We start from the raw sequence: 24,384 nt of genomic DNA, 5'->3' as shown, positions 1-24,384 counted from the left end.
TTAATTTTAATTAGTGTTTACCTTTGATCTTCTTATTGTCTCTTTTAGATTTTTGCTGATCTTTAAAAAATGTATTTTGGGGCTGGCACAGTAGCACAGAGGTTATCATTGTTGCTTTACAGCAAGAGGTTCCCCAGTTTGATTCTCAGCTAGGGTTCTTTCTTTGTGAAGTCTGAAAGTCCTCCCTGTGTTCATGTGGGTTTCTTCCGGGTGCTCCAGTTTCCTCCCACATTCCAAAGACATGCATTAGACACTCTAAATTGGCCATAGGTGTGAATGTGCATATGAGTGGCTGGTGTGGAAGAACTACTGTGGCAGGGTTAGCCATTTGGCCATGTAAACCTTGGTTCTAGATGATTGCCACTGTTGAAGTGACACTTCGACCTCATGTGCAAAAATGGTTAAAAGGAGTTGTGGATAGTGGTCAAGTTTTATTTATTAAAGCCCTTAATTAACTTTTCCTTTCATTACAAAGATAATTAATGTTGTCTTTCCACCAAGATGATTTACTTTAATGTTTCCAAATATATTTGATTCTGACTGGGACTGCTTAGGTTATACTGTTTGTTAGAGGGATACATTCATTGGTATAAGTGGCAGTTGACACTACATCCACCCATCCATAACCCCTTTTCCAATTTTTGCACATAGGGTTGGGGTGTCACTTCAACAATGACAATCATCTGGAGCCAACATGATGGATGGAAATCTTGACACTGAATTTTGAGAGCTCATCATATTGTTCAGCAGGTTTGCCTTTCTAAAGTCTGTGAATATTAATGTCTTTGTACCTGAATCCTTGTGTGTTGTTCAAAATATTGTCTGATGTGTTACCTTATTGTTTTTTGTACATAACTCTCGTTTATAACCCTTGTTTTTGTCTATGTATTTGTACTTGTTGTTAACACATGTTTATTGCCAGTGTATTGTTGACTTCCTTTTTTGAAACTCTACATTTCTTTTTATGCTTATTCTGAATTTTATTTTATATGTACACTGCTGCTCACTGTGCCCAAATCATGGCTGAAAAGGGTGACTGGATCAGCCACCTGGCTGGTAAACAAATAGTAAATAAAGAAATAAATAATAAATAAACTCAGAGGTGTTTATTGCTGTGGCTTTAGATGCCCTAAAGGGGAGGATTACTGATGTGTGATTGGATTTGACCAGATATGAGGATACTATAGGAGTAGTTCAAGTAGAAGAGATGTTAGTGAGGACAAAGTAAGGTAGATTTTGACCCCTAGTAGGCTGATTAATTACTTATACAAGGGAGCCAGCATTTACTAACTCTAGGAACCTTTGGGTATACCCAACGTTTAGGTTATAGGTGCTACAAATCTCCCATCAAAAAAGGTATTTTTATTTATGGGTGGTTCAACAAGTGCATCAAAGAAATCCTCCATGCTCTTCCAAAGACATGCAAGGTGATCAGGTTATGAATTGCTAATTTGTCTTGTTTAGGGAAATCTGAAGTTTGGTTACGTCCTATCTGTGGGCTAGCAATGTACAGATGGCTATTTCTAAGTATATAATGTGTGGCAGTAGTGGTGCATTTTGGAATACTGACCTTCCTATGTGGCTTTTTTTGCTTTGCTAAGTCTTTGATTCTATACTACTCAGTGGCGGCTGGTGAGTTCAAATCGAAGGGGGGGGGGCTGCAGGAGACAGCTGAATGGGTGAGGCCAATGGGAAGGGGTGTGGTCAACTAGAAAGGGGAGGAGCTATGCTCAAAACCACAAAACCTGCAACTTTAATTAAATACGCTGCCCTGGGTGCCAAACCGTCATTATGAGAGTCCAATCAAGACAATGTGAAGTGTAGAAGAATATTTCAATGCATTAGCTGCATGACAGCTTACTTAATATCTAGATGGAAACAAAAAGGCTGTGAGGCATGAAAAAATAAATTACTTTTTAAATAAATTACTGGAATGCCAGTCAAAATCAAGTACAAGAAAAACAAGCAGCAATCAACTCAAACCACTTCTCCTTGCACTGCAGATCTAATTATAATTTATATTCAGCTTTATTAAAGTACCAAGTAACATGCTGAAAGTAGCAATCTCTGTGATACCCCACTTGTAAAAATGTTTCTTATCCAAAAAAGACCTGCTGCCTGACAACAACTATCTACTTGTTTCATGGGGAAAACATGATCAAAATAAAAAATGAAAAGCAAACAAGAAACAAGCTCAAGATACATTGCTTAAAGGATTACTGTACAGGTAATGGACCACACACAATAGATTGGCATTCTGTTTGGTTTACAGGTAAAGCCTGCAAAGATGACTGCAAGTCTCCAACAAATGTAATGAGCTTCTTAAAATAATAATGTAATCCTGTCCTTTATAACAAATACTGTCATATGCATTTCAATACCCAAGGCTTATACATTATCTAGTTATACAAGTATTCTCTGCATACAACAGAAAGGCTTTCACTGTTGGCAATTCTTTAACAGTATGCTTATTAAAGCTTACTTGCATCTTACAATCTCAGACAAGTTTACCTGATGGTCATTAAAGCATTGCTACTTAAACACAGAGCAACAGCAGGCACTTTCTGAGTAATAATAAGCATAAATCAACAGTATAAAAATATGACAAACCAGAACATTCTGCAAAATCAAGGACAGAATAAAAGTAGTACTTGTGTCTACCTTGGATGGGGGGGGGGTACTCTGCACATTTACACTGCATAACTGCTCCTTGCCTTGCTTGGACACATCCAGAGACACACTACATGAGACAGTGGGGTGCAATAAGTATGTCACAATTTCAAATGTCTCTAGCTGACTGTGATGGTCCTGACACATTTGTCATACCTCTCAACCTCAGAGCAAGAAATCTGGACAAAGCCATACATAGAAATGGGACAAGGCCCAAAAATAAGGACAATTTTAAATATTGCTCTTATAAACTTAGAAAGGTAATAGAGTAGTAGGTCTTGCATTAGTATGAATTTCTGAAGGGTATGAAATCTGAAACACAAATCATCATCTTCTTTCCACTGTTCCCGTTAGGGGTCGCCACAGCAGATCACCTGTTTCCATTTCTTCCTGTCCTCTGCATCTTGCTCTGTCACACCAACCACCTGCATGTCCTCTCTCACCACATCCATAAACCTTATCTTAGGCCTTCCTCTTTTCCTGTTACCTGGTAGATTCATCCTTAGCATCTTTTTCCCAATATACTCAGCATCCCTCCTCAGCACATGTCCAAACCAATGTAATCGTGCCTCTCTGGCTTTGTCTCCAAACCTTCCAACCTGGGCTGACCCTCTAATATACCTGTCCACCCTCATCACACCCAGTGCAAATCTTAACATCTTTAAGTCTACCACATCCAGCTCAAACTCCTGCCTTTTTGTCAGTGCCACTGTCTCCAACCCATATAACATGGCTGGTCTCACTACCCTCTTGTAGACCTTCCCTTTCACTCTTACAGGTACTCGTCTGTCACAAATTACTCCTGACACTCTTCTCCACACACTCCATCATGCCTGTACTCTCTTCTTCACCTCTCTTCCACACTCACCGTTACTCTGAACTATTGACCCCAGGTATTTAAACTCATCCACCTTCGCCACCTCTACTGCTTGCATCCTCACCATTCCTCTATCCTCCCTCTCATCCACACACATATATTCTGTCTTAGTCCTGCTGACCTTCATTCCTCTTCTCGCTAGAACATATCTCCATCTCTCCAGGGTCTCCTCCACCTGTTCCCTACTCTCACTACAGATCAATATGTCATCTGCAAACATCATAGTCCACGGGGACTCCTGTCTGATCTCGTCTGTCAACCTGTCCATCACCATTGCAAATAAGAAAGGGCTCAGAGCTGATCCTTGATGTAGCCCCACCTCCACCATAAACGCATCCGTCACTCCCACCGCAGACCTCACCGCTGTCACACTACCCTCGTACATATCCTGTACCACTCTTACATACTTTTCTGACACTCTTGACGTCCTCATACAATACCACAACTCCTCTCTAGGCAGCCTGTCATATGCTTTCTCTAAGTCTACAAAAACACAATGCAACTCCTTCGACATTCTCTGTACTTCTCCATCAACACTCTCAGAGCAAAGATCACATCTGTAGTGCTCTTTCCTGGCATGAAACCATACTGCTGATCACTAATCATCATGTCCCTTCTTAACCTTGCTTCCACTACTCTTTCCCATAACTTCATGCTGTGACTGATCAATTTAATCCCTCTGTAGTTACTACAGCTGTGCACATCACCCTTATTCTTAAAAATCGGTACCAAAACACTTTTTCTCCATTCCTCAGGCATCCTCTCACTTTCCAAGATTTCATTAAACAATCTGGTTAAAAACTCCACTGCCATTTCACCTAAACACCTCCATGCTTCCACAGGTATGTCATCTGGGCCAACAGCCTTTCCATTCTTCATTCTCTTCATAGCTATCCTTACTTCCTCCTTGCTAATCCATTGTACTTCATGATTCACTATCCCTACATCATCCAACCTTCTCTCCCTCTCATTCTCTTCATTCATCAACCCCTCAAAGTACTCTTTCCATCTCAACACACTCTCCTCACTTGTGAGTATGTTTCCCTCATTATCCTTTATCACCTTTTCCTGCTGCACATCTTTCCTAGCTCGGTCCCTCTGTCTAGCCAATAGATACAGGTCCTTTTCTCCCTCATTAGTGCCCAACCTTTCATACAACTCTTCATATGCCTTATCCTTAGCCTTCGCCACCTCTCTCTTTGCCATGCACCTCATCTCCTTATACTCCTGTCTACTTTCTTCATCTCTCTGACAATCCCACTTCTTCTTTGCCAACCTCTTTCTCTGTATACTCTCCTGTACTTCCTCATTCCACCACCATGTCTCCTTGTCATCCTTCCTCTGTCCAAATGTGGTACCAAGCACCTTTCTAGCTGTCTCCCTTACTAGCTCTGCTGTAGTTACCCAGCTATTTGGTAACTCTTCACTGCCACCCAGTGCCTGCCTTAACTCATCCCTGAACTACACCTCACAATTACCCTTTTTCAATTTCCACCACTTGATCCTTGGTGCTGCCCTCACACTCCTCCTCCTCTTCTTGATAACCAACATCATCCTACAAACCACTATCCTATGCTGCCTAACTACACTTTCTTTGGTCACCACTTTACAGTTTCCAATCTCCTTCAAACTGGCCCTCCTACATAAGATATAATCCACCTGTGTGCATCTTCCTCCACTCTTGTATGTCACCCTATGCTCCTCCCTCTTGTTAAAATATGTATTCACCACAGCCATGTCCATCCTTTTCATAAAATCCACTACCATCTGACCTTCTGCATTCCTTTGTTTAACACCATACCTACCCATCACTTCCTCATCCCCTCTGTTCCCTTCACCAACATGCCCATTGAAATCTGCTCCAATCACCACTCTCTCACCCTTGGGTACAGTCATCACCACTTCATCCAATTCACTCCAAAATTTTTCTTTCTCATCCATTGCACACCCAACTTGTGGAGCATATGCACTAACAACATTCATCATTATACCATCAATTTCCAGCTTCATAAACATCACTCTATCCGACACTCTTTTCACCTCCAAAACACTCTCAGCATACTGTTCCTTCAGAATAACTCCTACGCCATTTCTCCTCCCATCCACACCATGATAAAACAATTTGAACCCACTTCCGATACACCTAGCCTTACTCCCATTCCATCTGGTCTCTTGCACACACAATATACCAACTTTCCTTCTGTCCATCATATCAGCTAGCTCTCTCCCTATACCAGTCATACTGCCAACATTCAAAGTTCCGACCCTCACTACCACAGTCCTAGCCTTTCTCATCTCTTCCTGCCTTCAGCCATGTCTTCCGCCTCCTTCGGCCAACAGTAATCCAATTTCCGCCAGCACCCTGTAGGCTAACAGTACTGGTGGTGGTTGTTGTTATTGCGGGCCTCGACCGATCCGGTATAAAAATTTTTCTTGGTGTCTGCATGAAATGTTTTGGTGAAGTTTTACACCGGATGCCCTTCCTGATGCAACCCTCCCATTTATCCGGGCTTGGGACCAGCACAAAGAAATGCACTGGCTTGTGCATTATTTTCTAACTTCAGTCTTTAATGATTTGCTACTAATTTTCCAAAAAAACACAATTTTATGAATAATGGACCAAAAATGTGATGCAAAAATATAAAATAGCCACACAATACAGCTGGGAACCTGTCAAAGAAGGGACACTTTTTTAATATTAGTACTGCTAACATGAGCAACTGACAAAATAAAAGAATCTGCATTTATTTCTTTAATAAAAGTAATCTATAACTCTGATTATTACAGTTATTTCTTAATTGTAAACCCTCCACATTTTCTTCCAAAATTGCCATTTTGCGGCGGGATTATTAGGGGAAGAGCAACATTTTGAGCCAAAATCTGGGACAGTTCAGAGGTTTGGATATGTCTAATTCTTTAAAGCAATTTATTTGCACATACCTCTCAACCTGTTAATGCAGGAAATCTGGACAAGGCCAAATATACTTATAAACAGTACAAAAAATTGTTGTATAAACTGAGACAGTTGATAGAATAACAGGTCTTGCTTTAGCATGCATTTTTCTGAAGGTTATGAAGTCTGAAACTCAGTGTCTGTCATTATTTAGTGACTTAATTCCTAAATTATTTGCCAGAAAACCACACATTTAATGAGGAACAAACCAAAAATAAGAAGCAAAAATCTATTCATTCTGTAAAAATCTGGACAGTTGATAGGTGTAGTTCAGCCAGGGCTGTCTTTGAGTTTGCCACCCTTCCCTCTCACAAAATCACGGTCGAATGGAGCCTCTGTCCTTCAGCTATTCCAATGAACCATTACTTGGCTATTTCACCCCATTTACCATAAACACTAATGTGCATACTGCTTTACTTCAATGATGATTTGGACTTCATTTGAAAGTTGGGGATCACTTCTGTGGCTCTGCTCGACAGGGGCACAGGAAAATAATTTTCTTGGGTGGCGAAAGCCAGAGTACATTTTTTGGCTAGACTTGTATGGGCCCTAGGGCCGATAGCCTAGTACCTACCTATGAACCTATGAATTTTACAGCACAAATGCTAAGACATCTGTTAAACAAAGCAATGCAATCTCACAATGAAAACAGACTTAGAATTAAAACTTCTCTGCCCTTGAAACTAACATTCATTGAAACAGCATTGAAACCCACATTCAAAGAAAATACATTTTGCCAGTGGCAGATAAAGATTAACTCTGGGCTGTTTTCAAATCATAGGCCCCTTGCACATGAAACATACAAGTGGTCTTTGATACACCTTTCTGATTGTATTAAATTATATTCCTTGTACAATATAGTACAGCTGTAGAGGGCGTTTTAAATTTGTTTTGAACATTTTCCCAGTAAACAATGAAACAAAATGCATGCACCAATAATGACAAAACTGCACAATTCAGAACATTTTTCCAGTAAACAATGAAAAAAATGCATGCACCAATAACGACAAAACTGCCCAATTCAGAACATTTCTATCATAAAAGTTTACAGTCCACCAGTATCAGTAAATATGCACATTCTCTGAAGAAGTAAAAGTCATCTAAATAATTCCACATTAAAGAAATCTGTAACTAATGAAGAGGTTGCTGCTAGCAAACATCTTTATATGTCATCATTTCATCTACAAATAAAGTGTCTGTTGCCCTTGAGGAATAAATTGCCTATGTTTCATTAAAAAATGATAAGCTAGTAATATTGCAATAGGGAATGGATGGCAAACTGATAACAGGTTCAGAGTTACTAGGTATCCTCACCAAAAAGGAATGCAGCATCCACCCCCTTTACAATACAGTACAGCAAAGCATCTACCTACTGTAGGAGTAGAACCCACCGCCTTCTGCATCAAAAGCAAGTACACTACCTGTTGTGCTATTAACAACGCAAGCAGACTCAGCATAAGCATTACTAAACATTTGTTCCCCTGCAGCTCTCAGCTTCTTGTAAAATCTACTTGACACTCAGCTGTATCGCTGAACTTTGCAGCACAAGAAATCTGGAAAAAGCCAAAGTGTAGGAGGGGGGAGCAAAAGACAAAAAACAGGCACACATTTTAAACATTGTTTGTGTAATGTTGGAAAGTTGCTAGAATAAAATGCTGTGTTACCACCATACATTTCACTGCCAAGCATTGACCCCAGGACCCTGTGCAAAACAGTCAGAGCAACATACCACTATGCCAAATTAATCATCTATTTTATGAAAGAGTAAGGCTGAAACTTAAATGGCTACATTCAGTGAACTCAGTTCTCACCATAGCTGTCAACATCTTAGCACAAAACACCTGAATAAAGCCAATAATGGGGGAATACAGCCCCCAAACATATTCAGTGAATTCAGTTCTCACCATAGCTCTCAACCTCTTAGCAAAAACACAGACAAAGCCAGTAATGCAGGAATACAGTCCCCAAATATATTCAGTGAGTTCAGTTATCACCATTGCTCTCAACCTTGGCACAAAAAACCTGGACGAAGCCAATAATGGGGGAATACAGTCCCAAAAATAGGGACAAATTTCAAATATCCATCTTATAAACTTAGAAACTTGCTATAATAATAGGTTTTGTGTTACCATGTACTTTCTGAAGAATATGAAGTCTGAAATTCCAGTGCTTGTCATTTTTATTTATTTAACATTTGTTAACCAGGAAAGTCTGATTTGAAAGAAAAGCCAATTTTGGCAGAGGAAGAAACACTCCAGACATGTCTTTGTAAGATGAGAGGACACCAGAGCAAACCCACGGAGGACATGCAGACTCCACATAGAAGGCACCCTAGCCAAGAATCAAACCAGACAACCTGCAGCTGTTAGGCAACAATGGTACCACTGCACCACTGTATAACTGGCTGTGTTGAGAAACAAAAATACAGAAACCACAGATTTTATGAGGAACAGAACAAATATGAGGCAAAAATCTGCATTTTTTTTGTTTTTACAAATGGTGGTGGGTAGGGAATTCAGGCTCTTGCCATTTGGGCCCAAGGTACAGGGTTCAAGCCTTATTCTCTACCCACCATGTAGTGACTGGGGGCATTTCGCACACACACCTGCTCCATTGTTGCCAAGCTGTTAATCCATGCAATAGGCAAGTCCTTCCCAAGAGAGCACCTAAGGCTCATCCTATCTGTCCTGCAAGACCACCCTGTCTGCAGACGTTGCAGTCTGATCCCCTTCCAGTCTATGCAGTTCTGACTGCATAGACTGCTGGGAAAATATAGATGCACATGTTGTCTTTGTAATCCGGACTGCTGGTGGAGACAGTCTGGATTCTGTGTGCATGCTCCAAACTGGTTCACCAGCAGTCCGAATATTGGAAATGCTGCGCATGCACGATGTTCTGGGACTCGCAGTTATTTTCTTATTTTTAGTTTATATTTTGTTTAATTTTTCTCATTTTACAGCTGGGAGGGCTGCAGTCCTGCAGTCCAATAGCACGGGCCGCCCCTGATACTACTGCCAAAACACCAGGCAAAACTTGAAATGAGGAGGTTCATTTTTGCTTTTGCAGCATGTCCCACTTATATAACATGCAGCATTCCAGAACGTAACTTGGCGAGGATTATTGCTTCAAAGCCCCTTAATATGGACAGCTGCTCTTTTCCAGCAGTATAATCAGGATGCATCAGGTTATCTATATCATTTGATAACCAGTCCATTCATCTATGGCAATATTGGGTTATTCTTGTTTTCTCTTTACATAGTCATGTTTAAACTTGATAATTAAACAACAATGGACATGTACATATCTACTGGATCAATACATACCAGATCCTCTGGCTTTTTATGTGGTGTTACACTTTTTCTTGGCTTCCTTATTTTGTTAGTGTCCTCCTTTTTTGAAATAAGAGCATTTATAAATGATTGATTATCCAGAATCAAAGTAAACCTACACCTGTATAGGAGTTGGTTGGGTTTTCTTCCTCCCTATACAAAGTAAAGGCATTTTTGTTGACCTGGGGACATTTACATCACGTGTTGTAAAAAGACACATGGAAATGTATCTCTCTGTACTTAACTTCATGAGATAGTACAGCATAAATTCCTTAAGATGAAGTATATTATATCTACCTAATAAACAAATATGGATCAAAATATGTAAGCCCTTTGATCAATATAATCAATTATTTTGTGCCACTGAATGTATTTTTGAACTGCTATGCTATTTCCACACCTTCTGAAGCAATGCAAATAATAGGTGTAGTACTGCTGAAATGGATGTTAGGACTTAATTACAGTAATTCACTATAGCCAAAGATATGACATGAGGACTACAGCCCTATTACAGAGCAGCGGTCATGCCCTGCAACTATCACATTTAATTTTTTGTTACATGTACACAGTATGCAGCTTCATATTTATTTGCATTTGTTCTAAGCCCATAAGCTTTTAATCTGTCTAGGACTTTGTGTAAGTTATGTAGGTGCTCTCTATAATTTTCTTTGATAGTAGGATACCATCTATAATTTATATAATATTTACAATCAATTAAGTAATAAGACCGTATTACTGCTGTATATACATAACTCAGAACGATGCAAGCTTTCATCCTCTATTTTTTTTTTAATTACTTACATATTGAATGTGCTGTGTTTAAAAATATCAGTACGAAATGTGCGTACTGTTGCATTTAAAATTTAGATTGAGAAATTAAAACTACACTGCACACTAATCATTAACTTGATTCCATACATTTTCATTATTTTGCACACATACACACACACACACACACACATGTATATATATATATATATATATATATATATATATGTGTGTGTGTGTGTGTGTGTGTGTATATATATATATATATATATATATATATGTGTGTGTGTGTGTGTGTGTATATATATATGTGTGTGTGTGTGTGTGTGTGTGTGTGTGTGTATGTATATATATATATATATATATATATATATATATATATATATATATATAGATATATATATCATATTTTTTCTCTCAGGCCCTTCATAAAATGGACCTTGCCCACTATAGCAAACATGACTAACAAAAAATAAGCAATTAAACAATCTTGATATTTTATTTATTTTATTTTATTTTATTTTAAGTAATATTTGTTTACCTGGGAAGGGCAGTGATCAATATTGATCAATTTCAGGCTCAGCCCAGGTGAAATACAAAGCATTTCACAAACAAAAATACAGAAATGTAAGCACTGAGTAGTTCAGACTAATTTCATAGAAAAAATGTGTGTGTGCATTCTATTGAAGATGCACAGTGCAAGGTACAATCAAGCAGAGTGTAATGTACAAAATATAAGTTAGTTTCTAAAGTGGGCCAGTCTTCAGTGAATCTTAAGAAAGGAGAAGTGACTTGGAAAGGAGACATGTTAGTTGACATGTCCTGTGTTGAAACAAGTGCACTTGGCTTGGATGAAGAAGTGCTTTTTGAGTTGCATTCTGTATTTGTTGATTTCCTTAATATTCATAGGGAGAGCGTGCCAAAGACTAGGTCCCTGAGAGGAGAAAGCATGTGTGAAGTGTGGTAGAGCGTGGTTCTAGGAGTAATAACAGTTGGTGTGGCTTGTGAGTAGTGTTTCAGGTTGTATGAGGAGTTTTTTTTGTAAAGTCTAGCTGCAAGGGGAGTAATTATGTGGAGTTTGAGTAGTTTGTAGAGTTGGGATCCTAAAAAGTAAGTTCTATCCTTGTTTTATGGGTCAGCATTTGTTTTTTTTTCCTAGCCATATTGAAACATATGTAATCATTACCATATAATCTATGTCACAATAGCATTACATTTTGCGATTTCCAGGCAAAATATGCCATCTGAAAAGTCAGTCTGATATAGGAACAAACTTTTATGCAAATTAATTGTAACATCTTAGAAGTCTCTTTTATTGCCATTTGTACAAGTTCATAGGTTCATAAGAGGTTACTAAGCTAATGGCCCTAGGGCCTTTACAAGTATTGTTAGATGGCTCCCCAACTGACCACTGTTAGATGGTTTGATTGTTTGCAGAGCGAATCTATGATCATTGTTTGCAGAGCGAATCTATGATCAGCACCCGCTGCCACTGTCCATGAGGGACATAGATGCCACCCCAGGGGTGAATTTACGATCACCCATACAGTTGTCCAGGTTGCACTTAAATAGGGTCATTGAGGAGCTCTGCTTAATGTGAATTGGGAGTTTATTCCAGAGTAATGTCAGTCTCTGGGAGACATATCTGTCTCTCAAGCATGTTTTGTTTAAGTCACAGGCTAGGATGAAATCTCAGGAGTGAGTGACTCTTCTCCCCTTTGATTTGCGGATGTGCAGCATTTCCATTAGGGCATGGTCAGAGATTGCTCTGTATGACAGGCACAGGTCACCTCTCAGCAGTCTGTAGGACACAGAGTACAGTGACAGGGCTTTCAGTCTTTCCATGAGTCCCTGAATTCTCTTGGCCAGGAACATCTGTGGTCTCTCCATTTGCTGCAGGCATCTGGTGAGGTATATACAATAGTGTGCATTGTAGTTTTTTAGTGGTCTAATGAGGATGGAGTACAGAGGAGTTATAACATCCTTGGTCTTAGATGCAATACCCTTACTCATGAGGTGTGTAACATAAAAGGCTTTCCTTACCACTGTGAACACATGGTAATCAAGGTTTAGACTGCTATCAACTAGTGTTCCCAAGTCACGCACCACTGCATTTGAGCTTGGAGGGGTGCTGCCTATATTGTAATTTGCAGGGGCTACCTCTTTGCCAAAGGAAACAATGATGCACTTTTTTGCATTTAGTTTTAGACCATGGCATTGGCACCATTCATTTGTCTGTGTTAACCTCTCCTATATCTTTAAGGGGATTCAATGATTGCTCCCAGTTTGCGGTCATCTGTGAACTTGGTAAGCCACAGGCCATCTACTTTTGCCTGGACTTCTGAGAAATAGATTCCAAACAATAGAAGACCCAGCACAGAACCTTGTGGTACCCCACTGGTAACTGCTCTAATGGTGGAGTTGAAATACCCAACTTTAACAGTATGAGTTCTGTCAGTGAGCCAATTAGATACCCATCTAGAGACATATGGGTTAATTCCCAGCTAGGAGCATTTCTTGATGATACCTGAGTGGGGGGATTGTGTTGAAAGCCTTGGCTAGGTCAAGATAGGTGATATGTACTGCTTTGCCTTCATCCAGGACTATAGTGACAGCCTTGATGAAGTCCATCAGGTTAAGTAAGCATGATCTACCCCTAACAAAGCCAAACTGCATCAGGTCAAGAGTCTGAAGGTTCATAGGTTCACAGGTGTGTACTAGGCTAATGGCCCTGGAGTCTTTACAAGCCTAGCCCATAGACGTGTCCTGGCATCATGCTGCCCGATGTTAGTTCCCAGTGCCTCTATCAAGTAGAGCCACTGGAGTGATCCCTGGGGTAAACTTTCTATTTCCCATCCACTCATCAAGATTTCTCTTGAAAAGGGCCAGTGAGGTGCTCTGATTGACATGTAAGGGGAGTCTATTCCAGAGCATGGGCAGTCTTTGGGTTATGAACCTGTCTCTCCAGCATGTTCTGTTGATTGTAGTAATGAGGTTGAGGTCTCTAGACCATGTGGTGCAGAGGGATTGGGATTTATTTAGATGTAGCAATTGTAACAGAGCTGGGTCAGACGTGGCTTTATAAGTCAAGCAGAGATCGCCTCTTAGTAGAGGATATGAGACAGAGAATAGCTGGAGTTTTTTGAGTCTGTCCATGTAGGACATGTGTTTAAGGCATAGGGTACTCTTCGTGAGGTACTTTTGTGGCCTTTCCAGCTGTTGCATGTGTCTAGTGAGGTACATGCCAAATGGGGCATTATACTCAATGATTGGCCTAATGAAGAGTAGAGAGAGAGATGATGACCTCTTTCTTTCTGGATGCAAAACCCTTGGTAATGAGATGTGTCACATAGAAGGACTTTCTAACCACAGTAGCAATATGGTGGTTGAAGGAGAGGTTGCTGTCAACATGTGTGTCCAGATTTCTTATTATAACGGCTTCAGTGTTCAGTGGGCTCCCATCGATGTGGTAATTAGTGGGAACTGAGTTTTTCCCAAAGGGGATGATGATGCATTTTTTGGCATTAAGCTTAAGGCCATGGTTTTGACATCAGTCATTGGTCTCAGTAAGGCCTTTCTGTAGGATGTCTACATCACTCGGGGAGTTAATAATGGCTCCCAGCTTGCAGTCGTCTGTGACCTTGGTCAGCCAGAGTCCCTCTGTGTTGGCCTGGATTTCTGAAAAGTAGATGGCAAACAAGAGAGGACCCAGGACCGATCCTTGTGGGACTCCACTCGTGACTGGTTGGCAGTCTGACTTGGAGTCTGACTACTTTCACACTGTGGGTTCTATCTATGAGCCATTTTGCAACCCACCTAGTGATATAGGGGTTGATGCCCCTAGTTTTATGAGTTTATCAATAATTCCTGAGTGGGGAATGCTTATGTCCTTGTTGATAGGGTCCATGGTGATTCTTTCCATGGCCTTGCAGATAAGGCTAGTTAGGCTTATGGGTCTATAGTTCCCAGGGTCAGTCAATTGACCCTGTTTGTGCAAGGGGATTACAGTTGCTATTCTCCACTCTGTTGGGACAAAGCCAGTGCTCAGACTATGGTTAAAGAGAGTGTCAAGATGATTTAGGTTGTTTAGTAAGCAGCCTGGGATGTCATCTGGTCCCATATGGGCCGTGTTTTTGGCTTTGGAGAGCACAGATATGATCTGCTCATTGGAGATACTGGGGAGAGGACAGATGTCAGGTATGCTTTGGGATGTGGCTGGTAGGGACAGGGGGGTTAAGTTTGCACCTAATCTGTCAGCTAACAGGTTGGCAATTTCCGCAGAATCAGTGTGAGGGTACCATCCACTATGAGTTCGTCACATAGCTGGGTATTCCCTTTTAGATTTTGGATGTAACTAAAGAATGCCTTATGATTGTCTTTAGCAAGGGAAGCTAATTTAGTCTCATAACTAACTTTAGAGGACTTTACCAGATATCTGACTTGCTTGTTCAAGCTGTGAAGGGTATTCTTTCTCTGCTGACTAAGTTCCCTCTTGTTCTTAGATATCAGTTTCTTCCTTTTGCTATATAACCTGTTTATACTTGAGATCCACCAGGGAGGACTTTGTTTTGATCCTGTCAGGTACAGCAGTGTTAGTATAGTTGTTTAAATGGTTATACAGGGCATTTGCGTACTCCTCTGTACAGGAGTCATTGTTTGCTTTGTTACCATGGGATCTGAAACTTTTAAAACTATTGCTTAGTAGGCTATAATTTGTTTTGGAGAAGTTTCTCATTTTTATTGCTCCTGTGGAGGTGTTAGTTCTGATTGTTACTTCAAATGAAACAGATTTATGGTCTGATTTTACTACTGAGGGCAGAACACAGGGAGTAGTGCAGTGACCCCCCCCCCCCATATTGGTGAGTGCTAAGTCCAGAACATTTTAACACCTTATGGGGGTACAGACTAACTGTTCTAGAGCTTTTGTATTAACAAAGTCCAGGAACCTTAAAGTGATCAAGCTTGTGGTCATGTACATCACCCACTCGATAGAAGGATAGTTGAAATCTCCCATGACCAAGGTGTTTGGCTGTATAGTGAGTGATAAAATAAAAGGCGTAAAAAGAGTAAAACAAAATACTGGTTGCATTATTAAATTGTTTTGGTTTTCTCTTTTTATGCCTTTTATTTTGTACTTTGCAGTTTATTAGTGCATTTTCCTTTGGATTATTGTATAGTGAGTGACTCAAGCAAGTCCAGGAAGGTGGAGTGCTTCTCATGGTTCATGGTGGGGGGCCTGTAGCTAACAATGATGTGGTAGGATGTTTTACCTATAGTTATTCGGACCTGGAGTAGCTCAAGACAGTCACACCGTTTAACCAGTCTCAAGGTGTATTTGGATTTAATGAAGGTGGATCCACCTCCATCTTTGGTTCTTTCATGCTCGTTTTGAGGTTTGAACATGTGGAAGGCATTGTAGCCTTGCATGGCCAGGATGCTGTCTGTGGCCTTGAATCAAGTCTTGGTGACTGCACAGTTGTCAGCATCTTCCAAGGTGAGGAGAGCTTCCAGGGAGTGCAGTTTCCTGTTTTGACTTCTAGCACTAAGCAGCATAACCTTGAGTTTGTCTGTAGTGGATTTATTTTTTTTACATCAGAAGTTTTGTTGTTTTGGTATTGCCTAAAAAGGCACTATGGGGAGGCAAGTATCTTTGCCAGCATTTAAAAGTGTAAAGGAGACAGGTGAAGACTGTCTCTGGCAGAGCAGCATCGTCTGTTGACCATGTCTTCACAGGCAGACAAGTCAGAGAAAATCTAATTTCAGAAAATTACTCCTCTCCACCATGGAAATGCAAAATCTAATCCCATTCTGGCAATTGCTGCTACTACTGTAGCTTTCACAATAATTCTGAAATTACCAAATATATGCACAACCTCGACAACCTTTTGTTCTAAAAAGACAGTATGACTGTAAATAATTTACTCTTCCTTACCATGGTGACAAGCCAAAACTTTACAGATATTTCAGCTCACTTTTTTGTTTCTTTTTAGGCATTAAAGCATCGGGTATTTTCCTGGTCTCATTAAATACATTTCATGGCAGTACGTGCTACTAGTTAGTTTTTCATTTAGACCTTCTAATTTTTCCTATATCTTTAATGAATACTTTCTTAGCTTCTGCTAGTACCCATTACACTTCTCATGATTAGTAAGTTGTATTAATGTTCTTAACTGCCATGTGCAGCTTCTTAAAGAAAACTCCACCTTCTCCTACAGTTTAGCTCAACCCTTAGGTTGCTTATCTTCCTAAAGTTTGGTTCCAGTATTGTATAGGTACCAGAAACCTGACTGCATTTTATAAACCTTTCATTTCCTTGCCTTGGAACCAAAGGAAGGTGTGACGGCCATGCCCTGGCCCAGCAATCAAGGAGCTTCAATCCTCACCACTAACACCAAGGAGGTCGTCTCCGAGAAGAGGAAAGGATAACTAATACACACAGTAAAGTACAATTTCCCTTAAGAGCACACAGAGATCACAGTCAGTCTGGGGCTGGTTGCTCCCTTGCTCACCAGGTCCCCAATAAGACTCCCCACTGGCACAGCTATAGGGTCCAGGTCTCAGCCTAATTGGGCAAGCTAAAACCTCCAGTACCCTCTCTGTCCAACCAGTGCTTCATGTCCCTGCCCAAGTAGCTGACACAACACACACAAACTTTGAGATAAGTATTCATACAACTTCACAGACACTCCTGGGAAAGGCTGACACAGATTCTCCAGCTGTGCTCCTTTACCCAGACCATACGATAGTAATCCCTGCCACCACCCAGCTAATAATATCAGCTACTAAAAGGCCCTTAAAAGGGTGTCCAATTATTACTGTGCAATATTATTATCCAATGGTAATGTGACTATTCAGTCTAGGCTTATTGGAAGGGCTTAGACAGTAAACTCTATAAATATATAATGTACTCTAAAGCATAATTTATCTCTACATAAACCAGCCACAGGTAGAAGGTTTTAAAAATATTTAATAATAAATAATTAAAACACAAGACAAAATTACTACACCACAGAGATATCTAAGAGTTCAGAGATCACACAGAAACTTAAAATAATACAGTAGGACAGGACTGATTTCAAAGAAAAATACCTAATTAATCTTTACTAGTTTTAACTATTCCTACAAGAAATGACAGTGCTAAAACTTACATAGGTTCATAGGTTCATACTAGGCTATCTGCCCTAGGGCATTTACAAGCCTAGCCAGAGTGTGTTTGGCTTTCGCCACCCATTTTAAAATGAATTTTGCTATGCCCTTTTTCGAGGTTAGTATACTGTGCATCTGTCTAACAGTGACACAGAAGTGATACCCGGAGTAAATCTACGATCTCCCATCCACTCATCAAGATTCCTCTTGAAGAGAGTCAATGAGAGACTCTGCCTAACCTGGACTGGGATTTTATTCCAGAGTGAAGGGAGCCTCTGGGTTATGAATCTGTCCCTCCAGCATGTCCTATTTATTTCAGTGCTGAGGTTCAAGTCTCTTGAGCGCGTAACTCAATGGGATTTGGATTTTCTGAGGTGCAGCATGTCCTTAATTCTGGGTTGGACATGGCTTTATACGTCAGGCACAGATCGCCTCTGAGCAGGCGGTATACCACTGAGTAGAGCTGGAGTTTCTTTAACCGGGCAGCATATGGCATCTGTTTGAGCCCTTTGATCCTCTTTGGTGAGGTACTTTTGGGGTCTTTCCAGTTGCTGCAGGTGTCTGGTAAGGTACATCCCAAAAGGGGCATTGTACTCAATTATGGGCCTGATGAGGGATGAGTAAAGAGGCACGATGACCTCCCCTGATCTAGATGTGAATACCTTCATGATTAGGTGGGCTATATAAAATGATTTTCTAACCACTTTGGCCAAGTGGTTGTCGAATGAAAGCTTGCTATCAACTTGGGTCCCCAGGTCCCCAATTACTTTTTCGGTACTTAATGGATTACCATCTATGTGGTAATTTGTGGGCACTTTGTTTTTGCCGAAGGGGATGACTATACACTTTTTGGCGTTTAGCTTGAGGCCATGGCTCTGGCACCAGTTGTCTGTTTCTATGAGGCCCTTTTGTAGGATGCTTGTGTCAGCTGGAGAGTCGATTATGGCACCCAGTTTGCAGTCATCTGCGAACTTGGTCAGCCACAGTCCTTCCATGTTGGCCTGTACCTCTGAGAAATATATACTGAACAAGAGAGGTCCCAGGACTGAGCCTTGTGGGATGCCACTTGTAACTGATTTGGACTCTGACATGGCTCCAGCAATTCTAACCATGTGGGTTCTGTCCTTGAGCCAGTTTGCAACCCATCTAGTGACATAGGAGTTTATGTTTAAGCTGGTGAGCTTATCTATAATGCCCGAGTGGGGTATTGTATCGAAGGCTTTTGCGAGGTCCAGGTAGGCTGTGTGGACCACTTTCCCCTCGTCAATGGCCTTGGTGACTGTTTCAAAGAAATCGACCAGGTTTAAGAGGCAGGATCTGCCCTTAACAAAGCCAAACTGGGTAGGATCCAGTGTCTGTATGTCCCCAATATCTTTATTTATGAGGTCCATGATGATCCTTTCCATAGCTTTGCAGACCAAGCTAGTCAGGCTTATGGGGTGATAGTTTCTAGGATCCATTGAGGCACCACCTTTGTGGAGAGGGACCACTGTTGCTGTACGCCACTCTTTGGGTACATATCCTGTAGTAAGGCTGAGATTGAACAGTAGTTTTATATTTGGGTTTAGTTCTTCTTGGAGTTCATGTAGGATGCAGCCCGGGACACCGTCCGGTCCCATTGATGCTGTGTTTTTTGCTTTGGAGAGGGCGGCTCTTACCTGAGCATCTGAGATGAGCATAAGGCAGAGTGCTGATAAGTTGGATATCAAGATCAAAATGCTCCCCTGTCTCTTGTGAGAAATAGTATTTAAACTTTACTAACAAACATGTCTGCTGGGTCCCTCCCAAATTACATCATGTTGACACTTAGGTTTTCCCAGGCAAACAAACTGCATTATTTAGCAATCTAACACCTGCTCAGAAACTTACAACAATACAAGGCATTTCACACATACACTCTAGCAGAAACCAGAGCAATAAAGCACCTTCCACATTTCTGGTCATAAACTTTAGCCTTAAAACAATGGGCATGAAACTTTAATCCAGACTCACTGGAGCCGAATTCTAACATGAAAGGGTCACAACATGCTTCACTGAGCCAGTGCAATGTTGTCACATATTTTGCAGTTCCACATTTCACAGTATTCTTTAACACTCAAAAAAAATGCCTGTATTTTTACATTTATTTACAAATGCCAGAATTATATATCAAATTCTATTTGACTAGGCTGGCAGCCTTCGCCCATCTCTCCCCAATCGTCACAGAAGGCAAAGCCCACACACTTTATTTAAACTTAACTTCTCACATACATTGCAAAAGAATTTGTCTCCACCAGCATGAAATACCACAGACACAGGGAAACATATAGTTTACCTTGTCAGGTATTGCTAACAATCTTAGGTGGACAATTAGTCCTGCTATTGCCAGGAGCTCAGCAGCTGTTTCAAAAACAAAGACAGAGAGCTATGAAATGTTTCCACTGTGTTTATTGCATACAGGAGAATGAGTATCAGTGCACCTTGATGATAGGGTTGCCACCTGTCTCTCTTTCTGCATGCAATCATGATTTTGGCAGTTATGTCCTGTGGGGGTAGGCGTGAAAATGGTAAATGTGTTAATATTTTGCAAGAAAAATATTTTCCGCCTTTTCTCTAAATGTCACAGAAGTCTTTGATACTACATTTAAGTCATCTTAATATATAAAGGAGTATAAACAACCAGCACCGCATATCATAGCATCTTCAGCTTAATAATAAGATGAAAATAAATATTTTTCATGTGATGATTTGCATGGTTTGTTCTGCATAATCTCAAGGCTGCCTTACTTTGGCGATCTAAAATGATGTGAACCCTAATGGCTGACTATGTATTTTGTGTAGTGATCCATGTATAAGTGGTATTTTTTGTAACTGCAACAGTTTTATAGACCTACACACAGAACTACTGATGTTATGCTGAAGGATAATGGTTTTGTATGAAGTGGTCAGCAGTGTGCTGCAGCATAAATCACAAGGTTTTTACATCATCCCTGGTTTGGCACCTATGTCTCTAATGGACACTGGCAGCATGTAAATGGTTCATCGTCCAGGCCCCCGCTTGTAAATGCTTCATCTCCCAAGCCCCTGCTTACACTTATCAAGGTATCAGAACTTGTCAGAGATTTTTGATACATGGCTAGGCTTAAACAGGTTCTAGTGGTTTTTAGCCTATGAACTCCTATGAACCTATCAGAGGTAGCAATGCAACAGTAGTGGGAAATATATAATGCATAATGGTATCTGTGCCTCAGTTTAGAAAAAAAAACTCCTAACACAAATTCAAGAACAGATAGCTGTACTTTTTTGTATTGTGCTTGTAAAATACTTTTTAGCAAATATAGCAAGCACATCAGCACATTTCTCCAACATTAAGGATAACAGCAACACAAAAATCTCCTACTGCTGCAGACACTATTGAGTAGCTGAACAAATCCTTTGAAGTGTTAATAGCTCTTGGATCCCAGTGCTAGGTCTGATACCTCAGGAAGTGTGTGGAGGGGAGCGTGTTAGTGCTCATAACACAGAACTACAAAATGACATTTCTTACAAAAGTCTGGAATTCACTTACTTTCTTTGGCTAGGGCTGTAAAATTTGGTCTGAATAGCTTGTAACAGACATGATGGTTATTCAGGAATAAAATGCATGCATCCCTGCTACAGAAGGTGTATAAGATGCCTGTGACTCACAGTTGCCATTGTTTCTTAAAGGACTAGGAAAACATCATCACTTCCATATGTCTAACATGGCTAATACAAAAGGGGCTTAAAATGGGTTCTGGGAAGGAGACAAGAACGCACTAAAACAAGATCACATTAATATGTCAGGTCCCATGCCAGCCATGTTGTGGAAAAAACAGTAACATTTTATAAGAAATATCTAGAGTTATTTTAGTGCATTAAAATAGTGAAGAAAATAAAGATACATTGGTAAAACTCACATTCTTTGAGTTCCAAGGTGGTGTTTTCCTTTAATGGAGTGCCTGTTTATCTTGAATCATGTCATGCCTTGTATTCACTTTCTGTCACATAATGCCATTTTCCCTAGATCACATACATACAATCTTAGCTTTTGTGTTTTGATTTTGTGTATTACTGGCATGCTTATTTTGCCTATCGTGATAAGCTTTTTCATCTGTATAAAACTTGAAATACTTTAGGAATATATTGTGTTATGAATGTTAAGAATATCAGGTTATAATGTGTATATTCTGTGTTTTCCTCCATTTTGTGTGACACCTGTTTCTTGCATCAACTGTTTTATACACACAGCTGTATATGTAGGCATTCTTGCATGTGCTACAAACTCCATATAATATTGAGCATTTTTTCTTCTTATCTTTTATCAACTTCCTCCCCATTTATAGAAAGGTTGCTCATCTATTTCAGAGGCCCAGTTTTCTGAAAACTGACACAAAATCTCACAGCCATTAATAAGTCCAAGTTAGACTCCCCTCCCCACTTACTCACACATGACTCTCCTTCAGTTTCCACCACTGTTATGTCACTTAACTCTAAAATGAAAAATGAACATTTGTCTGGAATGATAGGGCATTAACCAGAAAAGGGAATACAACCAATGTAAGCCTGCTTATACACACACACACACACACACACACACACACACACACACACACACACACACACACACACACACACACACACACACACACACACATGTCCAGTAAGTATGCTAAGTGGTTCTTCTGTGGTGATATTAAGTACATACACAATTTAAATTAGTAGTGTTTCTTACTCCTCAGTCATTTTTTTTCCTTGGCACAAGTCCTGTTGCCAGTGTATCAAAGGTTTTTTGCCCATCCAAAAGTCTGCTCTGAAGAGACATATTGGGTGGTAAATTAAGTGTTGTGTGCTTCAAAGTAGCATAATCAGTTTTCTAAAAAGAAAGTTGATTATTTTTGCTGTTCCTTCATATTTAGAGAATATTTGTTGAATATAAAACTTATTTAAAGAGACAAGCTATGAAGCAGATAATTAAATGATCTGGTTAAGGTCACAAGGTACACAAATAGTTGGAACTAAATGCAAAACTGATGGCTGCACGAGTTCACCATTTCTCTTTGCTTTGAGCTCTAGGTAATACTGCCTGCATATTATATGAGTCTGTGTGCCACCATCCTTTGGGTAAGAAGTGTACACTCATATTCAGGCATATCAGTTTGCACAGCTTCAAAATATGCACCCTACTCCAATTGTATGTCAGATCCCTGATAGATGTCCTCTGCATTATTCATGTAAGGATGCTTATCTCACACAGACATCCTCCCCATTGTTATGTCACCTTGTGTGACAGTCACAGACAGCACATTTGCACTGTACAGTCTGTACCGTACCATATAGATATGAGCTTGGTGTTGCTGCTACAGTCATCTTCCATTGACATGCCTCCTCTGCTGTACATGATGGAATTTCACCTGTCCTCTTTCCCTGTGCTCAGTCCTGCAAGTCATCTGTGCACCCTTATTCAATACACACACTTCCTCTGGGTGATCATTTTACATGGCAGTCCATGTTCAGTTTCAGAACATTAACACAGCTTCAATACAGAATGCCAGGAATGGGATATCACAATGCTCTAGACTTTAGGTAGACTGACCTGTAATGTGTTTGGACCATATTTATTTATTTTTATTTATTTTATTTATTTATTTATTTACATTTGTTGACCGGGAGTGTCCGACTGGACGTAAGTCCATTTTCAGCGGAGGCCTAGGGAGAAAAGCTCCACAGTTAAAATAAACAGACAGTAGTTACATTGGATTACATAGCGATTAACAATTTGATTAACATAGCAATTAATTACAAACATGTTTACAGATGAAGAACATAGTACATCAGTAGACAACTAGAATCTTTATCTGTGAAGTACATAACAGACATTAACAAATGTTACAATAAGAAGTTCCTGCTGTATAAGTACTAGGCTTATAAGCATCTGAGCTTGCTATAATCAAGGTAGTTGGGTGGAAAGAAAGGTAGTCATTGGAAGGGGTGGGTGATATTAGAGTGGGAGTTGCAAGGGCATAGCCAGCATGTTTTTAGGTGCGCTTTTAGTAAAGTTTTGAAGTGGGTGCATGATGGTAATGAGGTAATTGTGGGTGGGAGGGAGTTCCATAATTTGGCTATGGAGCAAGAGAATAGTGCTTCACCAGCAGAGTTATTGGCTTTAGTGATCCGCAAGTGATTTTTGTTGCTGGATCTTAGTGGTTTGGTGGTGCGATAGGGATGGAGTAGATTCTGGAGGGATGAGACGTTTAGTGGATGGTTTACTAGTTTGTGAGCGAGTGAGAGTTGATACCATTGAAGGAGGTGAGGGAGTTCAAGCCAGCCCAGTTCAGTTCAGCAAGTGAGAGACAGTGGTGACCATGGTAGGATGCCCCTGTGGTGAATTTGGCGATTTTGTTGTAGCAGGTCTCTAGCTTGTTTAGATCGCATTGCCTTAGGTTGGTATATATTGGAGAGGCATAAAGTAGGGTGGAGATAAGGTGGGAATTTTCTATTGAAATCTTTGCTGCTTTGGTGAGAAGTTGCTTTTTTCTGTATAACACTCCTAGTTTTCTGTGAACTTTTTTATGGTCATGGATATGTGAATGTCAAATTTTAGTTTATTGTCTGTTTCCACTCCTAGCAATTTGGTGTGTTCA

The sequence above is a fragment of the Protopterus annectens genome, chromosome 10.part0 (assembly GCF_019279795.1).
Source record: "Protopterus annectens isolate FY-2018-M chromosome 10.part0, PAN1.0, whole genome shotgun sequence".
Classification (NCBI taxonomy): Eukaryota; Metazoa; Chordata; order Ceratodontiformes; family Protopteridae; genus Protopterus; species Protopterus annectens.
This window is presented reverse-complemented; position numbering follows the sequence as displayed.